Raw genomic sequence first — 24,345 nt, forward strand, 5'->3', positions numbered from 1 at the left:
TTGAAGTTGCAAGAAAAAAATAGTTTACCTAACCATCATGTTCTACTAGTATCGAAGTACAGCTTAAGGTTAGTGGGGAGGAAATGTATGTGCCTCTTAATATGCGTGTCAAAAAAATGATACATTTTTGCTGCAGCCTTTACTGCTCGTTTGGATTAAATGGATGTAATTCCCTGCATGTATGTTAACATTACAACAATGTAATCAAGAATTAACGTCTAGGCAGAATTGGATTTCTTCAGCCAAATATATTTATTACAACTAGTTTAGACAGCTCAGTTATAGCCTATTTGGCCCCTTTGAGACTAGATCTTTGGAGCAGAGACAGTAAAATGAGCAGAGACTGGTACTACACAAACAATGAGTCTTAATACATTTAATGCTTAATCGAACACATAGTAAAACAGGGAGTGCTGTTAAAACCTTAAAAGATAGGCTAGTTAGGTTGCTGAAAAACAGCATTCACACAGGCGATGCTGCCATTACACCTTAACTTAGAAGCACATAAATATGGATGCATCCAAATTTGAAAAACTTCAGAACTCTGCAACTGGCTAATTAGCTAAAATGAAATAGTGGAGCTGGGCAAACCAACAACAAAAGTAGGGCCACTGTAAAAACTATCCGGTGATTATTTCTTTGAATTTTGAAATGAATTTACTTGAGCGGTGTTGGTGCCCCTTACATTTGCTTTCTAGAATTATTCTGGCCAACAACTTCACTGATGGGAATGTTCACAGAAAATACCAGAGGATATTTTGGAAAGCAGATGTTGCAATTGCAAACAATATCCACATTGGAGAGACCTGGTTGTACAAGTTCTGGTCCTGCAATCTTGTATAAAAAACATACCATGTGACCCATGTGGCTAATCTAACCTAAGCAATCCATGTCAAACTTCAAACACCTAATGCCTGCAACAAAAATCTCACAAAAGAATCTACAGATCAAGAATTATTTGCAGAAATTATTTGGCAAATGCAGTGGAAAAACAAATGTGAAAAAATCTTGATCTTATGGGGTATGTCTACACTGCATCTGGAAGCATGCCTCCCAGACAGCAGATGGACACGTGCTAGCTCTGCTTGAGCTAATAAACTAAAAATAGCATGTGGCTGTTGCGGCATGGGCCAGCCACTCAAGTATATGCCCACCTGAGCCCTTGGGTCCACATTCAGGTGGCTAAGCCCATCCTGTAATGTCCACACTGCTGTTTTTAGCACCCTTGTTCAAGCAAATCTAGTGTGTGTCTATCTACCCAGGCTGGGAGTCATGCTCCAAGCTGCAATGTAGATATACCCGTAATGCGAAATTCATGAACAAAAAGAGCCACAATATGTTGAATAAATTAATCATAACTTATTAATGTGGTTGTAGAAAAGAAATTAAATAGCTGCATATGAAGGAGCTCTCTCTCAAACCATTAAAGAAACTGGTGCGATCAGCTGTCATGGGGCCAGTACACCATCACCCTAGCGTGGGGCAAGGGCATGGTAGCCCCACAGTTAAGTTAATAGAGTTGCGCTCAGCTTCAGAGCTGCATGGTCCAATGGCCTGAACCACTGGGGCTCCCCTCATCCACAGGGAAATGCGGCTACCGGCCAGATTCAATAGGGCTCCCCTTGGCGGCAGGGAAGTGTGCCCCAAGGGCCAGAGTCAATAGAAGGGGATGTTTGGTGGGGAGGGGCTCCCTGCTCCACCAGGTCCCAGCTCAGGGCCCTGGAAGTGGTGAGAGGGTTTACCAACAAGTCAGTGGGGAATCTGCCTGCAACACTCCAACTGCTGCAGGGACACTGGCTAGTCCCTCTCTGGGCTGCTTCCTACTGTGACTCTTGTAGCTGAAGTTAAGGTGTCTGAGGGGTCTCGGGGTGCCTCCGGTGGTGACTGCAATATTCCTAGGGCATCCGTGGGTGCTTGGGTGCTTGCCTGGCTCTCAGCATCTCCTGCTCCCTCTGTACAGGATCCTGGCTGCTACTTGGCTGGAGCTGGCGAGGTCTATCCTTCCTCCTCAGCAGTCCGCCCACGTTGAACTAGGCTGCTCTTTTATGCTGCAGCAGCAGTTGGAGCATGCCCAGCAGGATCGAGGGGACCTGGCTTCTGCTGCTAAGAGCACTGCCTTAACCCCTTCTGCTCCAATGCAGGGCCAATACACACCAATCACACCAGCTCAGTGTAATCTCTGCATATTTATATTCCAAAATTTTTTTTATTATTATTTATTTTATTACCATACTGCCTAGGTGCCCTAGTCATGGATCCCATTGTATTAGCAGCTGTACAAAGACAGAACAAAAAGCTTAAAATCTAAGTATAAGTCACAAAACAGATGGATACAGACAGATGGATGAAGTACAAGGAAACAATCATGCAATATTGGTCAACATGATAGCCAGTGGTCTCAGCATGCTAAAAGTCTAATGGTTCTCAAGTTTTTTTTTCGTAGGCATCATGGCAAAGGAGAAGATGGGGTTTGAAAATTTTATAGGGAGCTCCTCATAAGCATGAGGGCTGGGTGTTGGCAGGGCAGACCATGCAATGGGAGACAGGGGACAAAGAGTTAAGCATGGAGGAGGGTGAAGCATGGAGAGAACAAATCAACAATCATATCAATGGAAAACAGGTAAAAGAAGGCTGACAGCAGATAAGATATCATCAGTACTGATGGACTGGATGTCAAAGAGAAGCTGAGTGACAGAGTTATGTTAAAAGAGACTAGATGAAGGTTGGCGAAGAAAAAAATTCAGCAACAGAGGATGAATGACTGATAAGCATTTTGTTTGAAAGAGTTAACTAGGTTAAAAACATGAAAAACAAATGTCTTCCAAAATGTTTCCAGGCAAAGTATATAATACATTAATATGACAAATATTTGTTTTTAAATCTAAATGTTATGCCCTTTTAAGATAATGCCAGACATCTCATTCAATCCCATTTTTATGCTTATCTCCATGTATGGGGATGCTGACGTCTCATAAAACATTTGTAATTACAGTATTATTAGCATTATAAACTCTAAAGGTCCCTGGAGTTATAAAGGCACTGACAGCAATTATCATGAAAGATTGCTTTAACAGCTAGTTTTCTGGTCTCAGCGAAGGGCCCAATCCTGAAAACACATCTTACAAGCATAGGGCTTGCTACTAAAGCTGGTTGGGAAGTAACTAAACATTTTGTCATTGGAAAATGGCTTCTTGCTGAAAACAACTGGTCACAGGAAAGGGTCAGTTTTGACTAGTCCCCCGATTTGAAAAAAAAATTGAAAAAAGTTTTGAAATACTCAAAATATCCCATTTTGACAAATTTAGACTGAAAAAATCTCCTTTTTTGGTTCAAAAGGACTTTTTTTCAAAATTTTAGTTAATTTATACTTAAAAGGTCAAAAAGGTCAAGATCAAAATGAAATGTTTTGATTTCACCTGATCAAAAAAGTTTTTCAGATTATAGGTTCATGAAATTTTGAATTTTTTGTCCTGATTTGAGGCCAGGAAATGTTTTTGAAATCTCAGATTCTGATGGGGGAATATCATTTTCCTCTCAGCTCAATTCTTACTATGCCTTAAGTCCATGAGACTACTCACAGTAGTAAGCATTATGCATGATGGTGTTTTAGGATTGGTTCCTGTATACAGAGATCATTTGGTGCCTCAACAGATTTCTCACACTCTTTCAGGAATAGCCCTTTCACTGGAAAACTTCTCCAGTCACTTAGTTTGGCTAAGGAAACTTGGTCTGTTTTTTTTGTGTTTTACATAAATATACATCAGAGTTCCTATGGTACATCCTTACCATCGCAGCACATGACTGTTTCTGTGGCAAGGTTTCAGATGCTAGGGCTCAGCAGAGACACAGAACTATTCTGCTGATTTGCCCTGGAAGGCAGATCAAGTGAGTTGTGTTAAATCAGATCTAGGAGAATAAGGGGTTGAGAGTGTTTCTAAGGGAAGGGAGAAACAGGGATGAGGGCTAGAAGCAGCCAAGCTCAGTAGGAGGTTTAGGCTGAGATCTGTTTATTGAAGTTAATATTGAGGTCCAAGTCCAGGAAGGAGTATGTTTGGACCTGATGCAGTGCCCGAACTGCTTACAGTTTCCATTTCTCTTTGTGCTAGCTTTTTACATATTTGGGGGGTGAGGGTGGCAGGGGACAGGGAGATTTTATTAAGTAGGGAGAGGTACAAACCAAAATCTTGTGCAACTCTCTGCACCCCTTTCCAATTTGGTGGGATCAAATGAAAACCATCTTCACGTCACCCCTGGGTTTGAAAACCTGTGGAGATTTGCCATATCCATCACTTAATGTTGGGGTGCAACAGGAGGGTGAGAAAGTGAAGGGTGTGGAGTACGAGCATGTTTCCATGGTGCGGTTCAGAGACAGACTGGCTGCATGCAGCCAGCTTGGATGAGGCCCACAGGGCCAGGGGTGGATGGTGAGCACCCTCCCGCAGGATCTGCTTGAGGAAAGTCCAAGAGGTGGATGGTAAGACTGCTCTCACCACCTGGAATATAAACTGGAGGATACGAGGGGTGGAGTGCCCCAGGCACCAGCTGAGCCCCAGGGGTCTACCCTGTCCCTCAAGTTGTAGTTCAGGAAGTCTCCGATCCAGGTGGTACCAGCCAGGACCAACCTCTGGCATATTGAGTGGGACTGCACCACCTGCACAGATCGAGGTTGTGTAGCATGGGCTCCATGAGGAGATCTTCCCTCTCGGTGGCTGCTATGGACCTGGTCGCCGAGACCAGCTTCCAGGTTCTGAGGAGATCCTGGAAGAAGACCAGCAGCCTGAAGAGGTCTCATTGAAGATCCCTCAGATGGAGGTAGAAGAACTGCTAGTTGTATTGGAGCTCTTGGAGGTGGCAGAGGAAGGTGTGCACCAGCACGTTCCAGGCTGGCTACCTGCACTATAAAGGAGACTCTGCAGGGCCTGGAGGTGGAAGACATGGACCTGACTGCAGAGGCAAAGCAGGTTGGAGCACTTCCAAGGGACTGAAAGACACAGAGTTGGTGATTCAGTCACTGGCATTATGGTCTTTGAATCCCTTTTGACCCAATGTCTCAGCCTGGAAGTAGGGAGCATAATTCTGCTAGAGAGGGAGTTAAAAAAGGAGCTCCTAGTTACCTATATTAATGATTCCATGGCACTTTTCACAAGAGTGTAAGTTTTTTAACTCCTATGCCCTGACCAAATTCCAACACGGGGAACTATATTCTGCCTACCTATCATCCCCTTTCTCTGCCATTGTGCTTAGATGCTTTGGATGAAGTCCTGGCCCCAGTGACATCAATGAAAGTTTTGCCATTCTCTTCAATAGGCCCAGGATTTCATCTATTATTTTTTTTCTTTTTCTTATTATGCAGCATGTTAAACAACATGCTACCCTAAAAACAGCTGCATTTCAGTGGTAGATGGAGTGAACTATATGGGATTCTGTCTTTAACTTAGAAGAGTAAGAGGAAGCTAAATTAATATTTGCAAAGCACTTTGAGAGTCTCTGGTGTGAAGTGCAAAGTGTGATTACTAATTTATTATTTAAGAAAACAATCCCTGCCAAAGGAAAAAGCCGGTGGGTATCACTGAAAAGAGGTAAAATTAGGTCAGCTTTCTGACTTCTTGGAAATGCTTTTGGAAAGAATATATTTTGAAAACGAATGCTCTGTCCTTGTTTCCAGCTTTTGAAATTTCAGATCTTTTCAGTCAACATCACCAGAGAGAGGGATTTGGACAGTCTAGTCAAGATTCTCCTCTGTTCTATGCTTATGAAAATTAGGGTTAGCGTCATTAAAGTCAATGGTGTTGCGTGGTATAAAATCCCACATCAGAAAAGAAATTTTGTGATTGAAAAGATGAAAGGTGCTACCTCCAAATTATTGGTTAGATGAGCAATTCACACTGACATCTGTATTAATGGGGCTCAATGGATTAATTAGGGTCTGTCGCTGCTGTACCTTCAGTACTTTCTTGCACATACTGAAATTATTCTGGGCTCCATCAGAGTGCATCCCATAGAACACACTATTCCTAATTCATTTTCCCATGTGTGAGTTAAAAGAACACTTGAATTTTATAGCCCCTATTGGCAAAATGCTTTAAGACACTCCTGATGGCTCCAGACTAATTAGAGACCTCTTCCCTTGCCTAACTGAGCATGGAGCCATCCTTGTTTTCTTAGGATGCATATTTAAGTCCACTGAATGCCTGGCAACAAATGTATGAGACGTATTGAATTATCATTGGGAGATATAAATACTTTTGAACAAGAGGTAGCAGGGGAGAAATAAATATTGCGCTCATGCCCTGCTCAAGTGTGTCTACCCCTGAAAAAAATTGAACTTAAGATTTGCATCTTAAAATAGTTTCAGATATTACAGCTGGGAAGTGCACAAAAATTGTAACTGTCTGGTTATCTTAAAAAGCAATGACAAGAAAATGAAAGGAAATTGATGGGGGAGGAGAGGGAAGGGGAGAGAACCTTATAAAGTTGGCCTGAGACTTGCCAGGTGAAATGATAAATGGTTGTCAGCCAGCTCGCTATAACCATAGAGAAAAGCGTAGGCCCTTGCTATCGCAACTTATCCCACAGTCATATTAAGTTTTATAAATCAAGGTGGTTGTTCATGAGCATGAATGTTGAAAGAAAGAAGGCATCATAGTATATGTCCCCTTAGAAGGTGGTCACTTGATGCAGTGTATATGAACTCCTTTTATTGTTTACACAGGATTTAATTTCACTACCCCCAAACCACCATGGCATTACCCATGTCCTTCTATCAAGTGTGTGTGAAATGTCCTGTAAAAAAAACAATTCTGCATTGGCCAAGAGGTTACTTAATGGGTCCATTCAATTTCTAGGATACCATAAATGAGAGAGCCAATCCAGCACCTCTGAGAGTCATTCAACTGGGAGTCACAGAAAAATGGCAATATTTATATATTAAAAAGGATAATGCTTATTAAAATGAAGACTTACATTTAAACATTACCGTAACTTAGCTTTTTACATTAAGCCTCTAAATATTTAAATGCTGTATTTGATGTGAAGAATTAGAGAGGGGGAACAGTTATAATAATGGTTGACAGAAGAACTGTAAATAATGAGTTGGAGCAAGTGAAAGCTAATGGAAGATAAACACAGTTCAGAGATAACTACTTCTATTCCTCTCATTTTCATGATGTGCCTTGGGTACTCTAGGAATTAATGCCACAACTGGCAGTACTCAGGGATTTTCTCCATATTTATAATACTCTGCACATATCTACAAGAACTCTTAGATCAAGGAAAAAAATAATACAACAAAGTTCAAAACAAATAACTGCAGAATAATAAGGTCTCAGTCAATGTCATGAAACATGAGAAAAGGAAGGAGTGACAGAAGTCCTAAGGAAAGCAGAGCCACAGCATTGCTGAAGGATGCACATTGGAAAGTTGGAAAATGAATCTCAGTACATGGAATGGTGACTGTGAGAGTCTGAAAATAACTGGCCTTGAAACTCACAAGCTTCGAGAAAACAATGGTAACTTTTGTCAGACTGAAGCTGGTGCAGCCAGAGGAAACATAAAAGATGTAAGTAAATCAAAACACAATTTAACTGAAAGGAGAGCAGGAAATGCAGCCAACAGCAGTATAAGTCATAACAGCACTATCAACAGCCTAGGCAGCAGATCTGGTTAACATTAAGGGAAGTGTAAGTAACACTTATTAAATGAAGACCTGTTTCAGAGGATGCTTACTTCCTCTGGACATCGTGTTCTTTTTCAATAGACATGTCCCTTTTTATGGCTAAGGCTGCTTCTAGTCCCCTATGACACTAACTTAAAATGATCCACCACTCCCAAGTGGCTAGCAGCAAAATCTTCTACCAAAAATGAGAGAGATCCACAGCAAAAAAGGTGCTGTTGCTCTCATCACCCTGTTATGAGGATATAGATTGATTGTGCAAGCTAGACAGATTCACAGGAAGATTCCTGAATCACTAGTGAAACTTGCTAAATGTGCCTTTTCACTTACGGAGGGCCCAATCTGGCAAAGTGCTGAGAACCCTCAAAGCCCACTAGAGCCAATCAGAGTTAAAGGTACCACACATCTCAAAGAATGGGACCACTCCCTACTGAGCAATTAGGTCCCTGACTATGCCAAGAATGAAACTCAGCCACTCTCACATATGGACCAATGTTTGTAGTTATAAGTTCCCAGGTGTGATTCTCCACTCTCAGCACTGCATATCAAAAGTAACTATCACAGTGAATCAGTATGAATGGAGAATCAGGCCCCTAATGTTTAAAGAGACTTTAAAACTTAGACTAAATTTTTAATGCTGTACCGTATTTTTCTTTTCTTTTTTTTTAGACAGTCACACAACTGTGTCCACTTTCCTCAGCTGCCACAACCAGTTGTGCCATAAAGAAGACAAAGTACCAGCATAATGTCCTCAGAAGAATCCTTAGGGGCTAAAATGGCCTTTCAGCTGACGCTTATTAGCCCGCTCATTGTAATTTTGAGGATTTCTTGCTGCTTCCTTCAGCGTTTCCTGATTGCACTGATTACCTTTCATTTACAATGACTACAGTGACTTTTCTTTTCCTTCTTTTCTAAAGCACTGTAGTCAGTACTGATGAGCCCATATGGATCCTGCCATTTAATGACAGAAATCAGATGGAAGCTGTGAAAAAGATCAGAATGTGTCATGAGCCTCATTAACAGCAGCTGAAGCTTAGGAGTTCCCAGTATTTGTGCCCCATGCAGTAGGGGCACTTGGACTTGTTCTCATTCTTTGTTGCTTTTGCTCTCTTTAATCCTGAGCACTGTATTTATCAGTCATCAGATATCAGTTATCTTTACCAAGAGTTAATATCTGATTAAACTATATGTGCAAGCAAAAAACTTGGGACAGTGCCAAGAACTGACTAGCCTTTTTGTCCCTTGAACTGCCTCACTCTTAAATCTCTGTGCTATTGCTAACAACATCTTTTTTTTTTTTAATCAACAGGAGGGGTGACTGAGCCTTTTCCAGCTGTTAAATATGATACCTCTGAATCACTCTGTGCCTTCCAACCTGGAACACGAAAGAGCAGGTTTGGCAATTAAACCCCTTGTAATGCATTGTAGAGCACTACACAAAGTTCTTGCATAATGGCAATTATATAAGATTTTGAGACCTTACCCTACATAACTAGGACTTCTTACCCTCACACAATTGCTTTTGTGTAACTGTGACAAAAGAACATAAAATTTAAACTTTGCTCCCAAGTTAATAAATCTTACAACTGCCTAATTTTTCTGGTACAAATTGATCTTGAGCAATGCCTGCTTTCCCACAAAGGAAAACGTTTTAATATTATTGGTGAAAAAAACCAAAAACTATTTACTCCCTCTCCCTGAAAGATTCCAAGTCCTCGTTCTGATTCTAAAAAGCTGAATTCCTTATCCAATCAGGGCACAAACCCAATACCATGTGACTTACGTGACCAATCGCAACTAACCAACATAGCTCATTTGAAGTCGTGAATAGTCCTACTGAATTATTTGTGATCAGTCCATAGAGTAAGAAAACAAACCTCCCCGCCCCCCACACATACATACGCATGTTCCTTGAGTAAATTCAAGTAATAAAAAATTTGGAGGAAATCATGATCTGCTTCCAAGTAGGAAAAGGCTAAGAACATAAGAACGGCTGTACCGGGTCAGACCAAAGCTCCATCTAGCCCAGTATCTGTCTACCGACAGTGGCCAATGCCAGGTGCCCCAGAGGAAGTGAACCTAACAGGCAATCATCAAGTGATCTCTCTCTTGCCATCCATCTCCATCCTCTGATGAACAGAGGCTAGGGACACCATTCTTTACCCTTCCTGGCTAATAGCCATTTATGGACTTAGCCACCATGAATTTATCCAGTTCCCTTTTAAACATTGTTATAGTCCCAGCCTTCACAACCTCCTCAGGTAAGGAGTTACACAAGTTGACTGTGCGCTGTGTGAAGGAGAACTTCCTTTTATTTGTTTTAAACCTGCTACCGATAAATTTCATTTGGTGACCCCTAGTTCTTGTATTATGGGAATAAGTAAATAACTTTTCCTTATCCACTTTCTCCATATCACTCATGATTTTATATACCTCTATCATATCTCCCCTTAGTGTCCTTCTCTTCCAAGCTTAAGAGGCCTAGCCTCTTTAATCTTTCCTCATATGGGACCCTCTCCAAACCCCTAATCATTTTAGTTGCTCTTTTCTGAACCTTTTCTAGTGCTAGAATATCTTTATAGTGCTACATTAATTAAATCAGGGGTAGGCAACCTATGGCACACGTGCCGAAGGCGGCACTTGAGCTGATTTTCAGTGGCACTCACACTGCCTGGGTCAGGGCCAGGGCCGGCTCCAGGGGTTTTGCTGCCCCAAGCAGCCAAACAAACAAACAAAAAAAAGCCACAATCACGATCTGTGGCAATTCAGCAGGAGGTCCTTTGCTCCGAGTGGGAGTGAGGCACCCTCTGTTGAATTGCCACTGAAAACGTAGACGTGCTGCCCCGCTCCGGAGTGGCCGCCCCAAGCACCTGCTTGCTAAGCTGCTGCCCGGAGCCGGCCCTGGTCCTGGCCAGCAGTCCGGGGGGCTCTGCATTTTAATTTAATTTTAAATGAAGCTTCTTAAACATTTTAAAAACCTTATTTACTTTCATACAACAATAGTTTAGTTATATATTATAGACTCAAAAAGAGACCTTCTAAAAATGTTAAAATGTATTACTGGCATGCGAAACCTTAAATTACAGTGAATAAATGAAGACTTGGCACACCACTTCTGAAAGGTTGCTGACCCCTGAATTAAATGATTCAGTCCCCCTCCTTACAACTTTAACTCTAGAATCACTATGGTAGCTCCATTATCCCAGATGACAATGGGACTGGGTCACATTTAAACTCTCCAGTGCTAGTGAAATAAATAGATGACTAAGGATCTTTGCATTGTACAAACAGATCAAATTAATTGGATTTTAATGTACTGACATCTACTCAACTTAAAATTTCATAGCTAAGTGAACTGCCTTATCTCTATGCATCATTACTATAAATCTTTCAGATAGTTTTATGGGGGTTTAGACTTTGATTCTTTAATCCTGAGTTGTTATTAATTACTTCATTTGCCTTTGTCAGAACTGCTGTTAAATCTGAGAACTGTGAAAAGCATTCGTCAAAGCAGAGGTACAACATGTCTACTGTTAATATCTCCTTGGCCTTTAATCCTGTTTCTCTGGTTTGTGTGAGCACTGGTGGTTAACTCAGGTTTCAATCAAACCTAGACAAGTAAGATTTTTTTTTTTCTGCCCTCCAGACAGCTAGTCAGACAAACGATGATTTTTTTTTTTCACACTCCTCACAAACTCATTTAGACCTTTGTCCAGACTGGATGAGGCACAGCAAGGACCAGAACATGCTGTTTCATAGTGCAAGATATTTTTCACAGACTGAAATGTGTGGATTGAGACATTATTTTTCAGTTCATTTGGAAATTGCATCAGATTAGTTTTCTGCACAACTTTATTGCTTTAAGAAATGAAAATATTCAACTCTGGTCTATTGAACAAATGATTATGCTAATATTTCATAATATTTAGAGTGGCATCAACCAATTTCAATCAAACACAAAACACCAAAAATTTGCAAGTTTAATTACTACAGGTCTATGTGTTCCTCTAGCAAATCTACATTAATCTAAGGAATAAATGTATTATCTGTTATGTCACTGTGTGTGCGCAAGGTACCTAAGAAACAACTGAAGCTGAATAGAACAATTAGTGATAGGATCAGATCTCATTGACCAGGAGCAAATCTAGAGTAATTCTATTATACAAATTATTAATTATCTATTTGTATTGCAGTCGTGCCTAGAGGACTCAATCAGGAATCGGGGCCTCATTGTGCTAGACATTGTACAAACCTAGTAAAAAGACAGTCATTTCCCCAAAGAGCTGACAATCTTGGTAAATGACAAGACACAAGGGATGGATGAAACGTGGGTGGAGAGCAGGCGGCGGTAATGGTATTATGAGCATTGAGAAGTTCTTCTGGAGTCAAACCAGTGGAAATGAGATCACAATCTGTCCAACAGAGTGCAATCAAATACTTTTTGACAAATCTGATCTGAAAAAGGACAGACCATTTAACCCTTTGTCACACAGATGAGCATGTACTAGCTCAAATAGCCTGATGGAAGCTAATGAGTGAAATGCTGGCCACATGGAAATCAATGGCAAAACTCCCATTGACATCAAGGGAACCAGGATTTCACCCAGCATGACTACTTGCATGAGTAAATATTCACCAGGGTAAGGGCTCCACAATCTGGCCTCAAGAAATTTAACTATAAAGTAGAACAAATCTTACGTGCAGAATCCTTAGCTAAAATGTAAGAAATCCACTATCTGTAATTCTCCAATAATTTCTCTCCCTCATAAATGCTTCAATGTAGGTGCATCCTGGCAAGACTAGTGTCTCCTAAAAGGCCCTTCAACTGATGTGGACAATGACTTTTTCTCCCCTGCAAACCAAAAGACTCTTTTGTTGCACTCATTAGAAATAGCGATGAAGTCTATCGAGTCACTCTAACATCACTACAGGATACCTGATGCTTTGGCATTTCAAATGTCATATGGGTCAAGACGTAATTTCTAATTGTCAGTCACAGAGCGAGACATGGAAATAGTGAAAGGAGAAGAAAACCCTGCAGATATAACTCAAGGTTATCATTGCACTTCTGAAAGAATGGAAAACCTAACTTCCCTACATGAAAGCTTCAGCTTCCATAGTAATGTTCTATAACTGAAAGGCATAAGAGGTTTTTTCTGCCTTTTCTCCTAGATTTCTAATTCTCATGTATTCTCTCCTTTCATCCTTTATATGACAGGATGGGGGGATAGTTTGAATAGCATTCTCATTTGTGGCTCCTAGATATAAATTCAACTGTATAGTTATGGAGGGAGAGGGATTTCAGTCATGAGTTTTTGGAGGTTTTTTTTAAACATGAACATGAGACCTGACGATGATTTAATGATCTATTTGTATTTGTCTGTCTGCACCCCTTGTACCCCAAATCCTTTGTCAATATGACAGTCCTAGTGCACGATCTACTCTGAGGACAAAATTCCCATCTACAAAAGGGGAAACCTCAGAGGCTGCTTTAAGGCAGCTTTAAGTTGGGGGTAGCGAAAAGGACTTACCAAGGGTCAAGGCTCAGGTATTCTAGGGATGCCACTAAGGCAAGGCCACTCTGTGAGTCATAATAATTATACAGATGATAGTTAAATGTACTTGTAGCTGTAGTAGCCCAAGGCAATCCATTCTGTTCTCAGGCAAAGCAATGAGGCCCCTGAAATTAAAAGCAGATTTAATAATTATGTATCTATACACATATCACAGCTTCTACACTGCAAGCTATAATCCTTGCTATAATTCTGCTGCTGATGTTAACAATGAGAAGTAGATAAGAAGAGAGGAAGGAATTTTTCAATCTTGCAGTTGCATCTCAGCTGTAGTTATATACAGACCTAGAGCCATTAGGTCTTTTCCCAAAGGGAAATGCTTCACAGGACATATCTGTCTTGCTGTGAGTGGAGTAATAGGGACTGGGAGCTTTGAAAAAGGACTTATACAATATATGTCAAATTCTGAACTTATGAAGACGTGTGGCATGTTGCAGTATTTCATAATCTGTGTCTGAAGATTTTAAATGTATGTCACAAGATGGATTTTTCTACATCATGTGCCAAATCTTGAGTTTCATACTCCCTTTGGACTTAGGACTCCACTGACTACATGGGAATTTGCCTGACTAAGTGCCTCAGGATTTGGTCCCCATGAAAACTGTTCCCTACTGTATTTTGTAGATGTGGTATTTTTGGTTAAGTATTTGGGCTGCATTAGGAAGGCAACAAGGTCTTGAATTGGCTGACCCAATGGTTCTCTGTTTCAGTGGCTTTCAGACTGCAGGTCACGACCCAGTACTGCATCGTGGGATTAAGGCATGGGGTCATGGCAGCTCTGGTCAGCACTGCCGACTGGGCCTTTAAAAGTTTCCGGCCAGTGGGAGCTGGGGGGCAGTGCCTGCGGGCAAGAACTGCATGGACCCGCTTGTGCACCTCCGCCTAGGAGCCGGACCGGCTGCTGGCAACTTCCAAGGCGCAGCGCGGTCCGCAGTCCCAGGACAGGCAGGAAGTCTTAGCATTGACTGGGAGCCACCTGAGGTAAGCCTGAGCCTCAGCCATAAGCCCCCCTACATCTGTAGCCCCTTCCTGCAGCCCAAATCCTTCATCCCCGGCCCCAACCCAGAGCCTGCACTCTCAGCCCAGAACCCTGACCCCCTCCTTCACCCAAATCCCCTGCCCCAGCCCTGCCCCCCAACACATAGCACTCTCCTGCACCAAAAACCCCTCATCCCCGGCTCCACCCCAGAGCCTGCACTCCCAGCCCAGAGCCCTGACCCCCTCCCACACCCCAACACCCTGCCCCAGCCCTGAGTCCCGCTCACACCCCTAACCCCTCATCCCCAGCTCTGCTGGGTCGTGGGCACCAACAAGTTTCTTCAACTGGGTAGCCAGAAAAAAAGTTTGAAAACCACTGGTCTATTTGGTGATTTGTGTTACTAGGTGTAAAAGCTGCTTTGAGTTCCAGACACAGTCTCTTGTTCCTATCAAGAGTCAATGGTAGGGTATAGGAACACTATAGGCAGCCAGATCATTTGTTGAATGTCTCATAGCCTTTGAATATGACCAACAGGATTCACATTGATTACACTGATTAGCTCTAAAGGAAGTCACATTTTGCCCTCCTTTGCTGGAAGAAAGTTCACTGTGATTCTGGGTCTTGAATGGTGAGATTCATTAACCAGGAAAAATGAGAGAAAAGTAATATGTATCCATGGATATCAGAAGAAATCCTGACCCTATTAAAATCAATGGCAAAACTCCCATTAATTTGAGTGGGACCAGGATTTTACTCACAGTTTTACAGATTAGACCAGTACTGGAAACAGAAATAATGAGAGATTCTCTCCCTTCTCTATTAGTCTCTTCTAATATTTCATCTTTATATTATCAATTACAAAAAATCTGAAATAGAGATGGGCTGAAACCAAAGCCCATGTTTGAACATCCCTACATTTTGTGAATTTCAGACTCTGAACCCAAATCCAAGCTTCAGGGCAGGCACCCTATCTGTAATAGAATGAACCAAAACCCTGGATCTGAAACACCTTCTCCACATGCTGCATGTAACTTGCAAGGTTCGAAATCCAGATTCTGAATTGAATTTTGTGGCTCAGGCACATCTCTAATCAGAAACCAAAGTCTTTTATTCAGTCTGAGGAATATATTCAAATTTAAGCAAGGATGCTGTTTAAAGCTTTGATCATTTTAGTAAGCACATTATCAAGGACACTGAATTAAGTTCACATGTTAAGACTTTATCACTGGTGTGACTCCATTGACTTTGCTGGAGTTCCAACAGGGATGAATTTGGTCCTTGGTCTTTTGTTGAAAAAAGAAATGCAAGAACTAAAGGAAAGATTTTTTTGTTTGTATTTTTCTTCCTGAGATTACTGGCTGCAACATGCAGAACTTTGCAATAAATATATCTTTACAATACAATAATAACCTAAATTCTGCTTTTCTTTCCAATAAACGCATTGCAGCAGTGTGGCTAACAGTGTGGCTGTTTTAGAGAGAAAGGGCCAGATTTTCCAAAGAAATTCATCTCTCTTTCAGGGAGAAGTGAAATGGCTAGTTTTTCAAAAGCGTTCAACATTTAGCAGCAACCATGTCTGCTGGGATGCTGAGCAGTTTTGAAAATCTGTTCACTTGACAGAAATTCCTGAATCATTTTTGTGAAAAATACTCTTTTTCTAGCCATACGTTTCCAAACTCTGTGCCATTTATGATTCTAGTAGTCTCTCCTTACTTTGGACAAATTAAGATTCAATATCAAGCTTTCCTCTCCGTAAATCTTGACACTGAACTCAGGAGAATTCAATTTCTCATGATAATTATGTACGTGCTTTGGTCTGGCTAATCACATTCTAAAGATAGGTCTGGATTACATTAATTCTTAATAATAAACTGTCACTGGGGTCATCAGAAACCAAAGAGAAGGACATTTTGTATGCATAACCTCTAGCAGTTATCTTCATTGGCCTAAGTAGGACTTTCTCAGATTCATATATTAAAGAACATAATAATTATTTGTTTTAGAGTAGTGCCTAAAGGCATCAAATGAGATCAGGTCCCATTATGCTAGGTGATGTACAAATATATAGTAAGAGATAATCCCTGCCTAGGAGGGTTTACAATTTAAAAAGGCAAGACAGACAAAGGGTTTTGTCACAGGATGACACTGGCCCTTTAAGAGTACATCTTCCTAGCTAGTGGCAGCCCGTGGCAATGAGTCTCATAGGCTGGGTCAACAGGCTCAGGCTATGGCTCTAAAAATAGCTATGTAGACTTTGCGCCTCGGGTTGGCGCTCAGGCTTTAAGCCTCCACCTCCATAGGCTTTGGACCCTAAGCTTCACAGTCTGCACAGCTATTTTTATTGCTGGAGCGTGAGCCCCATGAGCGTGAGTCTATCAATCTAGCCCCTCAGACTCGCTGCCATGGGCTCCCACTCCCTGTGTGGATGTACCCTAAGAGGAAGCAGGGTCAGTGCACCAGTGATCATCAGCTGCCTCCCAACAGGGCTTAAAACAAGGATCTGGGCCATCAAGAGAGAGCCACCTGGTGAGAGAGGGTTACCTTTGGAGCATAGGCAGTCAGGACAGGTGAGAGCTGCCAGAGACCAGAGGAATGGTGGAAAGCCCTGGAAGGAAGTTGTGGTTGGTTCCTGGAAGAAGGCTGAAGACCAAAGAGCAGCAAGAGGGGCTTGTTGGCTGACTTCCCTGAGTCAGAGGGCCAGGTCTAGAGGGCTGAAGGCCAGAGAGCAGCAGAGGGAGTTCCTTGCTGACATCTAAGCTGGAGAGCCAAAGCCATGGGTCAAAAAAGGCAGAAAGCAGGGGAACAGCCTAGGGGCTTACCCATGAACACCTCCACATGGGAGAGTTGGAATGAGGGGAACAGGGAGAAGGCCAGAGGGACTGAGGGATGCTCCCCTTGTGAGGATGATCTTCCAGAAGAGAGGCTGTGGGAGTTTCTGCTGAGAAGATTGGAGTTCCTCTCTAGCTGGAATGGCTGGAGTGTCTGTCCTGGCAGAGGTACAGAAGAGGAGCAAACAGGAGCGTAGGTGTAGTGGAAGACATCAGAGTATGGTATGGAAGGACTCCCAGCAGTGAGGCTGCTGTGAGTGTCTGCAGAGAAGAGCAGAGTTCTCAATAAGGTCTGCTCTAGTGTAAGAAGAGCAGTGCCTAACTGGTGGGCTGTGGGAAATGGACTATGGTGGGGACTTCTTCTTGGGGATTATTTGATCTACATTTTGGTAATTAACAGGCCCCAGTGAAGGGCATCATTAAGGCAAGAGAGTTGTTGTGCGGTTACTGATGAATCTGGAAGGGAAAACTGAGGTGCCTACTGCAGGAGCTTCAGGTAGGGCTGCTCTATTCCAGCCCTCCGATCTCACAGGGCTTCTAGCACCGTAAGCCTGAGTCAACTGGCACGAGACATCCATAGATTTTTAACTGCAGTGTAGACACACCGTAAGTACCTAAATCACTTTTGAAAATGGGACTTAGGCCTTGCAGTACTGAGCTCAGCAATGCTTAAACACCTTTAAAAATGTGGACCTAAATCTCATTGAAAGGCAATTGGACTTAGACTTCTAAGTGCCTAAGTCACCTTTGAAAATGGTCATTTTGAAAATGTTACCTTTAGTGACTTGCCCAGGGTCACACAGGGAATCAACGCAAGAGCGAGGAGCTGCAGCCACAGCTCCCGAATCTGAGTCCAATACCATAACCACAAAACCATCCTAATTCTTTTTAGAGTCCAAAACATTTTAAAAACTTGTTAAAGTTCTGGTCCTAGATATTTTAAATTGTGTATCAAAGATAAAGAATGATAGCAGCCAGAATGCAAATGCTGTCCCGTATCTGAAGAGAATAAAGCCCTTTTGAAGGCAGGAGGAATGTCAAAGTTAAATACAAAATTAAGAGGCCATTCGGTGGGCTGCAGAGAAGTTAGACTGTGAGACAGTCTTTAGGGTCAAGAAGTTTTAGAATAATTTCGACTGAAATAGTAATTTCTGCTTCCCCAGACAACACTTATCCGGTGGTGAAATATACAGCCATTGTGGTATGAACACCTGTACCTCTCATTTAAGAGCAGAAAAATATTTTTCCTCTCAACTGTCCTTAATAAAACAACTCCAGTGATTAACTATTGAACTTTCTTAAGCCTTATCATCTAATTACAAATCGGCAGCAAAGGCAGCAGATTATCTCGGTTCGGTTTTGGTTGTTTCCACGCCAATAAACAATTGATGTATATTAGTGACTCATAATGAAGATTGATGTGCTCTTAAACATCAAAACAACCACTGTAGTTGCAAGTAGTGGATTTAATACATATTTATCTCACTTAAGGCCTTGGAATCTAGAATATATGGGGTTATTTTAGTACTGAAATGCAAAACAGAAATATGGATAACATTAATGGAAGAATATGACTATTACTAGACTCCCTCTTTGCCTTCACCCTGCCTCCCTCTATGCTTGCATTCATGGAGCATAGTATCTGCCATTTCTCATTTTCTCTCTGTTAGGATTCTTTGCTATCTTATTGACCTTGCCTGTCAAAATGAAAGATACAGTACAGTTATGTAATATGGGACAATGCTTTTGTTCTCATAACCAATCTACTGCCATATATTGTACAGTTCTCTGGAAGTCAGACATGCAGTGCTTACTACTGTTGGTGGTATTATATCCCAACCTGCCTGATGAGCGATTATCTCTGTGCCAAAATCCAGTTACAATTAAAGAAGAACTGGAAACAAACCCCTACATCCAAACACTGCTGGACTTTTAGGAGGATTCAGTATTGCTATCTCTATCCCTGTCATGAGTCAAGCATAACCCTGGATGCAAACACCTGTCATCTTCAGAGCTGGGATTCAAAATCTGGATCTGAAATTTGAAAAGTTGGCCTATCATTAGTTGCAATGAAGTCATTCCATAAAGTACCACCAGCATTCCTATTAAGGAGTGAGGAACCAGTTGTAAAAAAGAAACCTGTACCTATCCTACAAAGCTCAGATTTAGTCAAACTCAAACTTACTTTCAGAGTGAAAAAGTTTGGTAAGTTGTGTACGTGTTGCTACACTTCTTTACTTTAGCTGGTCAAAAAAGATAATGAGATGAATGACATGATGATTTCAGGGTACTTATATGGCCCTCATCATCATAATATCTAAATGCTTATTCCGATCCCAGTCCAAACCAGGACAGCATGAGAGTCTATGTCCCCAGAAAAAAGGGATATTTTGAACAAGCATCTGAACTTTTGGATGTTACTTAGATAAATCCTGCAAACTTTCTCCTCTTGAATAAATAAGCTCAGAATCATATCTTTGTTGCATGACTTAAGGATGACCCTGGTTAGCTTTGACTAATGTAATTCTCAGTCAAATAAGATATTGCTAGAGGAATTCCTGGCTTGGTTAATAACAGCAAGCAATTCTTCTGGACTTCATTCAGAAGTCAGATACAATCATATCGTTGTTCATGCACACTTCTTGAAACTCCATAACACATTCTGAAAAATCTAGCAATTCACACATTAATAAAACAGAACTAAAGATCTTTCACAGTACCTAGGCATTATCAAACATTTATTAGTTACACTGTTTACTGTAAACAAATGTTATTTTTTGTTCTGTGACAAAATGTCTTTTATTTTATATTTAAATATTTTTAAAATGAAATTGCTTTACAATATGCATGTTAGAGGTACATTCTTACCTTGTGTTACAGAGCCAGGTAGAATAACCTGTATTCAGGCATAAAAATCTCTTTCTCAGTTTCACCATCTGCAAAATGAGGATAATATTTACCTACAACAGAACCACAGGAGATTTGCAATGATTATTTGATGTTTGTACATGGCTTTGAAAATGTAAAATACTTTATCAATAAAAGTGCTAAATATTGATGTAAATATTTTAAAAAATAGGCATCTAAATGTACAGTCATCTTCCATTAGGCACCCAAGTTTAAAAATTTTGCCCAGTTAGATCATTTTAATATTATTTTAGTGAAAACGTTCTTGTACAGTCTTCCCTCCTCCTCCCTCCCACCCCCAAATTGCTTGCAAATGTCACTGCTAACATTGTGATAATGTTGTTAAAGTCATAACAGCATTTATGGGCCAAAATCATCTGTGGTGTATCTCCCCTTAACTCCTGGGGGGGGAGGGCTACCTCCGTGTGGAGGGAAGGATAGCTAAGTGGTTTGAGCATTGGTCTGCTAAACCCAAGGTTGTGAGCTCAATCCTTGAGGGGGCCACTTAGGGATCTGGGGCTAGAGCCGGCTCCAGGCCCTAGCATGCCAAGCGCATGCTTGGGGCAGCATGCCAGGTGGGGTTGCTCTGCCAGTTGCAGGGAGGGCAGCAGGGCTCTGGTGGACCTCCTGCAGGCATCCCTGCGGAGGGTCCACTGGTCCCATGGTTCTGGTGGAGCATCCACAGGCATGCCTGCAGGAGGTCCACCGGAGCTGCGGGACCGGTGAGAGGCAGAGTGCCCCCCGCGGTGTGCCGCCGTGCTTGGGGCGGCGAAATGGCTAGAGCTGGCCCTGTCTGGGGAAAAAATCTGTCTGGGGATTAGTCCTGCTTTGAGCAGAAGGTTGGACTAGATGACCTCCTGAGGTCTCTTCCAACCCTGATATTCTGTGAAATCAGGGATAAATTTAGCTTGGTATAATTCAACATATAAGAGAAACTAACTTAAAGTTCAATAGGAAGTCACCACAAGACAGCTTAATACCACTGTCCAGAATTGCTGGCCACCTCCTACTGGTAGGTAGGTCACACACGTGACATCTCTGGAAGAACTTTGTTTTTGGAGGGCATTCAGGGAAGGATAAAAAAGGGTTATAGATGATCTTTGGGGCCCCCTTTGGGTGTGGACTGTTCATTCTCCATCATTGTACAACATTGTTTTCTCTCTTCAGGCTGATGAACTCCAACAGGGTTCCACAGTCTTGTGAATGTACTGAATGTTGTAGTTGTTTTTCAGATGATACTTCTTGGGTTTGTAGATGGAAAGGATATTCAGAGAATGAAGTGGATAGCTAGTCCCTGTTCCCAGATGGGAGAATGAGAAATTCTATGGATATAAGACTTTGCTATCATGCTTTATTTTTGTATAAACTGAGAATCTCTGTACCCAGTCCTTCAAGTTCTCACTAAAGAGAATGGTCCATTAAAATCAATGCGACTACTGTTTATGGTGCATTTGCAGGACCATTTCCTATGGTTGAAATTCATGGTCTTCTGCAAATCAGATAAATTCCCTCTTTCTTTTCTTAACATTTCATAGATGAAGCTGTTTCCAATTTCAAGGACAAAATAATGTGAACAGTACGCACCTGTCAAGCTGCATAAGCAACCGTAGGAGGATAGATTGTGTATGTTGTGAAAGGACTATAAATGTTAAGATAGCTCTGCTACCTAATATGATACACTTTTTTTCCACAGACAATCTCATTTTAAGGCATAAATGGCTAGTCAGTTTTGAACAAATAAAATGAAACATTAATTTAAAGAGCCTATGTTCAAACTGCAAAATTTGCTGCTGGGTGTTGGATCTGTTCCTGCATCTATGAAGTCAATGGAAGTTTTGCCATTCACTTCAATGGCAGCCAGATTAGGGCCATGGTGAAAAATGCTCTGACTTGAGATTGCCATTTGATAATGATAGCAGACTTAAATTTTGGACAACACATTCAGATGAAATGTGGCAATTTTGGTCTTGGATAAATATTCATTAAAGCTGCAATTGGAACTTAATAGTCAAATAATAGGAAAAATTTAACATTTCAGCTAATTATATTTGAGATATTTCGATTGTCTGAATTTCATTTAACATGATTTTTTCTAGAAACTTCTGAATCAATTATTTTAAGGATATTGTATCCTATTTCTCTTTGCATGAGATATCTACTTATTTAAATTGCTCAGAAATTATTCAGCTTGATCTTGCTAAATCATAAAAGAATTAAATGCGATCTACATCACTTGGATATAGTTATGAAGCACCATCCTTGCACATCACAGAATTAATATAATAAGCAGTCTGTCCAATCAATTGTATGTGCATTCAGTTTTATATCCTCATAATAATTTCATTTAACATTAATGAAATTCTTTGCCAAAATAAATTTTTGTTTGCTGGCTTTGTCATAGAACTGTCAAATCTATTTATACAAAGTATTAGAGATAACGAGACTTATTGCTCTTGAACAGTATTCCTTAAAAATAAGGGGCAAATAAGTGTGTATCTGGTATAATGCACTGCAATGGTTGTGAATGTTGTGCCTGTGTTGTGATGCCAACTTAAAGCTTACTGAAATACCAAACATTCCTCTGTCCTGTGCCATTGCACTTACAGATGCGTAGTACCTCACAAACATCCTTCAGAGCCTTAGTATGTATTTTTATATTCATGCATTTAAATAAATGAATATAAAATGAATACTCCTTAATAGTTTACATCTTCAAAATATAATACAGACATTAATCAATTACTCTTTATCTAGTCTGACAATATGACATTATTGACCTAAAACAGTGGTTCTCAACCAGGGGTATGTGGATTCCCTGGGGGTATGCAGATGTTTTCCAGGGGTTACATCAACTGATCTATATATTTGCCTCGTTTTACAGCAGGCTACATAAAAAGCACTAGTGAAGCCAGTACAAATGAAAATTTCATATAGTGATTTGTTTATCCTGCTTTGTATACTATACACTGAAATGTAAGTACAGTATTCATATTCCAATTGATTTCTTTTATAATTATATGGTAAAAAGGAGAAAGTAAGCAATATTTCAGTAATAGTGTGCTGTGACAATTTTGCATTTTATGTCTAATTTTAGAAGCAAGTAGTTTTCAAGTGAGATGAAATTTGGGGTACACAACACAAATCAGATTCCTGAAAGGGGTACAGTACTGTGGAAAGGTTGAGAGCCATTGCCTCAGAAATCTTAATATTCTGTATGAAATACCTGATCTGAAGCCCACTGAAGTCAGGGGAAAGACTTAGGATACGTCTTCACTACTGGCCGTATCGGAGGGTAGCAATTGATTTCTTGGGGATCAATATATCGCGTCTCATATAGACACGATATATTGATCCCCGAATGCCCTCCTGTCAACTCCGGAACTCCACCAATGCGAACGGCGGTAGCGGAGTTGACAGGGGAGCCGCGAACGTCGATCCCGCGCCGTGAGGACGGTAGGTAACTCGATCTAAGATACTTCGACTTCAGCTATGTTATTCACGTAGCTGAAGTTGCGTATCGTAGATCGATCCCCTCTGCTCGTGTAGACCAGCCCTTAGTTTTTATGGACTTTGGATCAGGCCTAAGACATTGATTCAGGAGAGACTCCCAATTCAGGAAGGGCACTTAAGCATGTCCTACTGAAGCCAATGCTTTCCTGAATGGGATTATCTTAAGTAAGTGCTTTTCTGAATTGGGTCCTAAGGTTTCCTTCCACCTTGAAGAAGAGATACTTAAGAAATGCCTCCCTAGGCAGTGGGTGATGGGTAGTCCTGAACTGAGGATGGGGAGTAGATAGCTGATGCCTACACACACTGAAATGCAAGTAGTTGCATGCTTGAATTCAGTTCTGTCTGAAAATGCACTGCACTGAACACAAACACAACACAAAATTGACTGGAGAAAGGGGCAGTATCACTTCAAAGTTATAGTGTCTTTCTATTTGGAATATCTTAACACAGGCTTTAACACTGAATACCTACCACCTCCTCCTGGGTTATGAGCCTTTTAGCACTTCTGAAAAACCAGATCAAAGGCTGAGCAACCCTAAATCAAAATTGTGGCCTCAGTAATTTACCCCCACTAGATAGATGGCATAAAGTAGGGAAGTAGCAGGATGTCCATGGTAGCAATGGTAAACTGAGGCAGATCGAGACAGTGACTTGGAGACAGGTCAAGAACCCAGTTGTGGATCCGGTGCTTTCACCACGTGGCTGTCTTTTCCCCAGCAGGCTATTGCTGTAGAGTCCAGCATGGATCCAGCTGAGGCTCTGCCAGCCCCCACGCCGTCCGGTACTCATCACCGCAACTCGCCCCCCGAACTACCGTCAGCGGTGCCGCCTGCGTGTCCCCAGCCGCGGGCTAATGACTCAGGCGGCGAGGCTCGT

Source organism: Gopherus evgoodei, chromosome 10 (genome assembly GCF_007399415.2).
Source record: "Gopherus evgoodei ecotype Sinaloan lineage chromosome 10, rGopEvg1_v1.p, whole genome shotgun sequence".
NCBI classification, from domain to species: domain Eukaryota; kingdom Metazoa; phylum Chordata; order Testudines; family Testudinidae; genus Gopherus; species Gopherus evgoodei.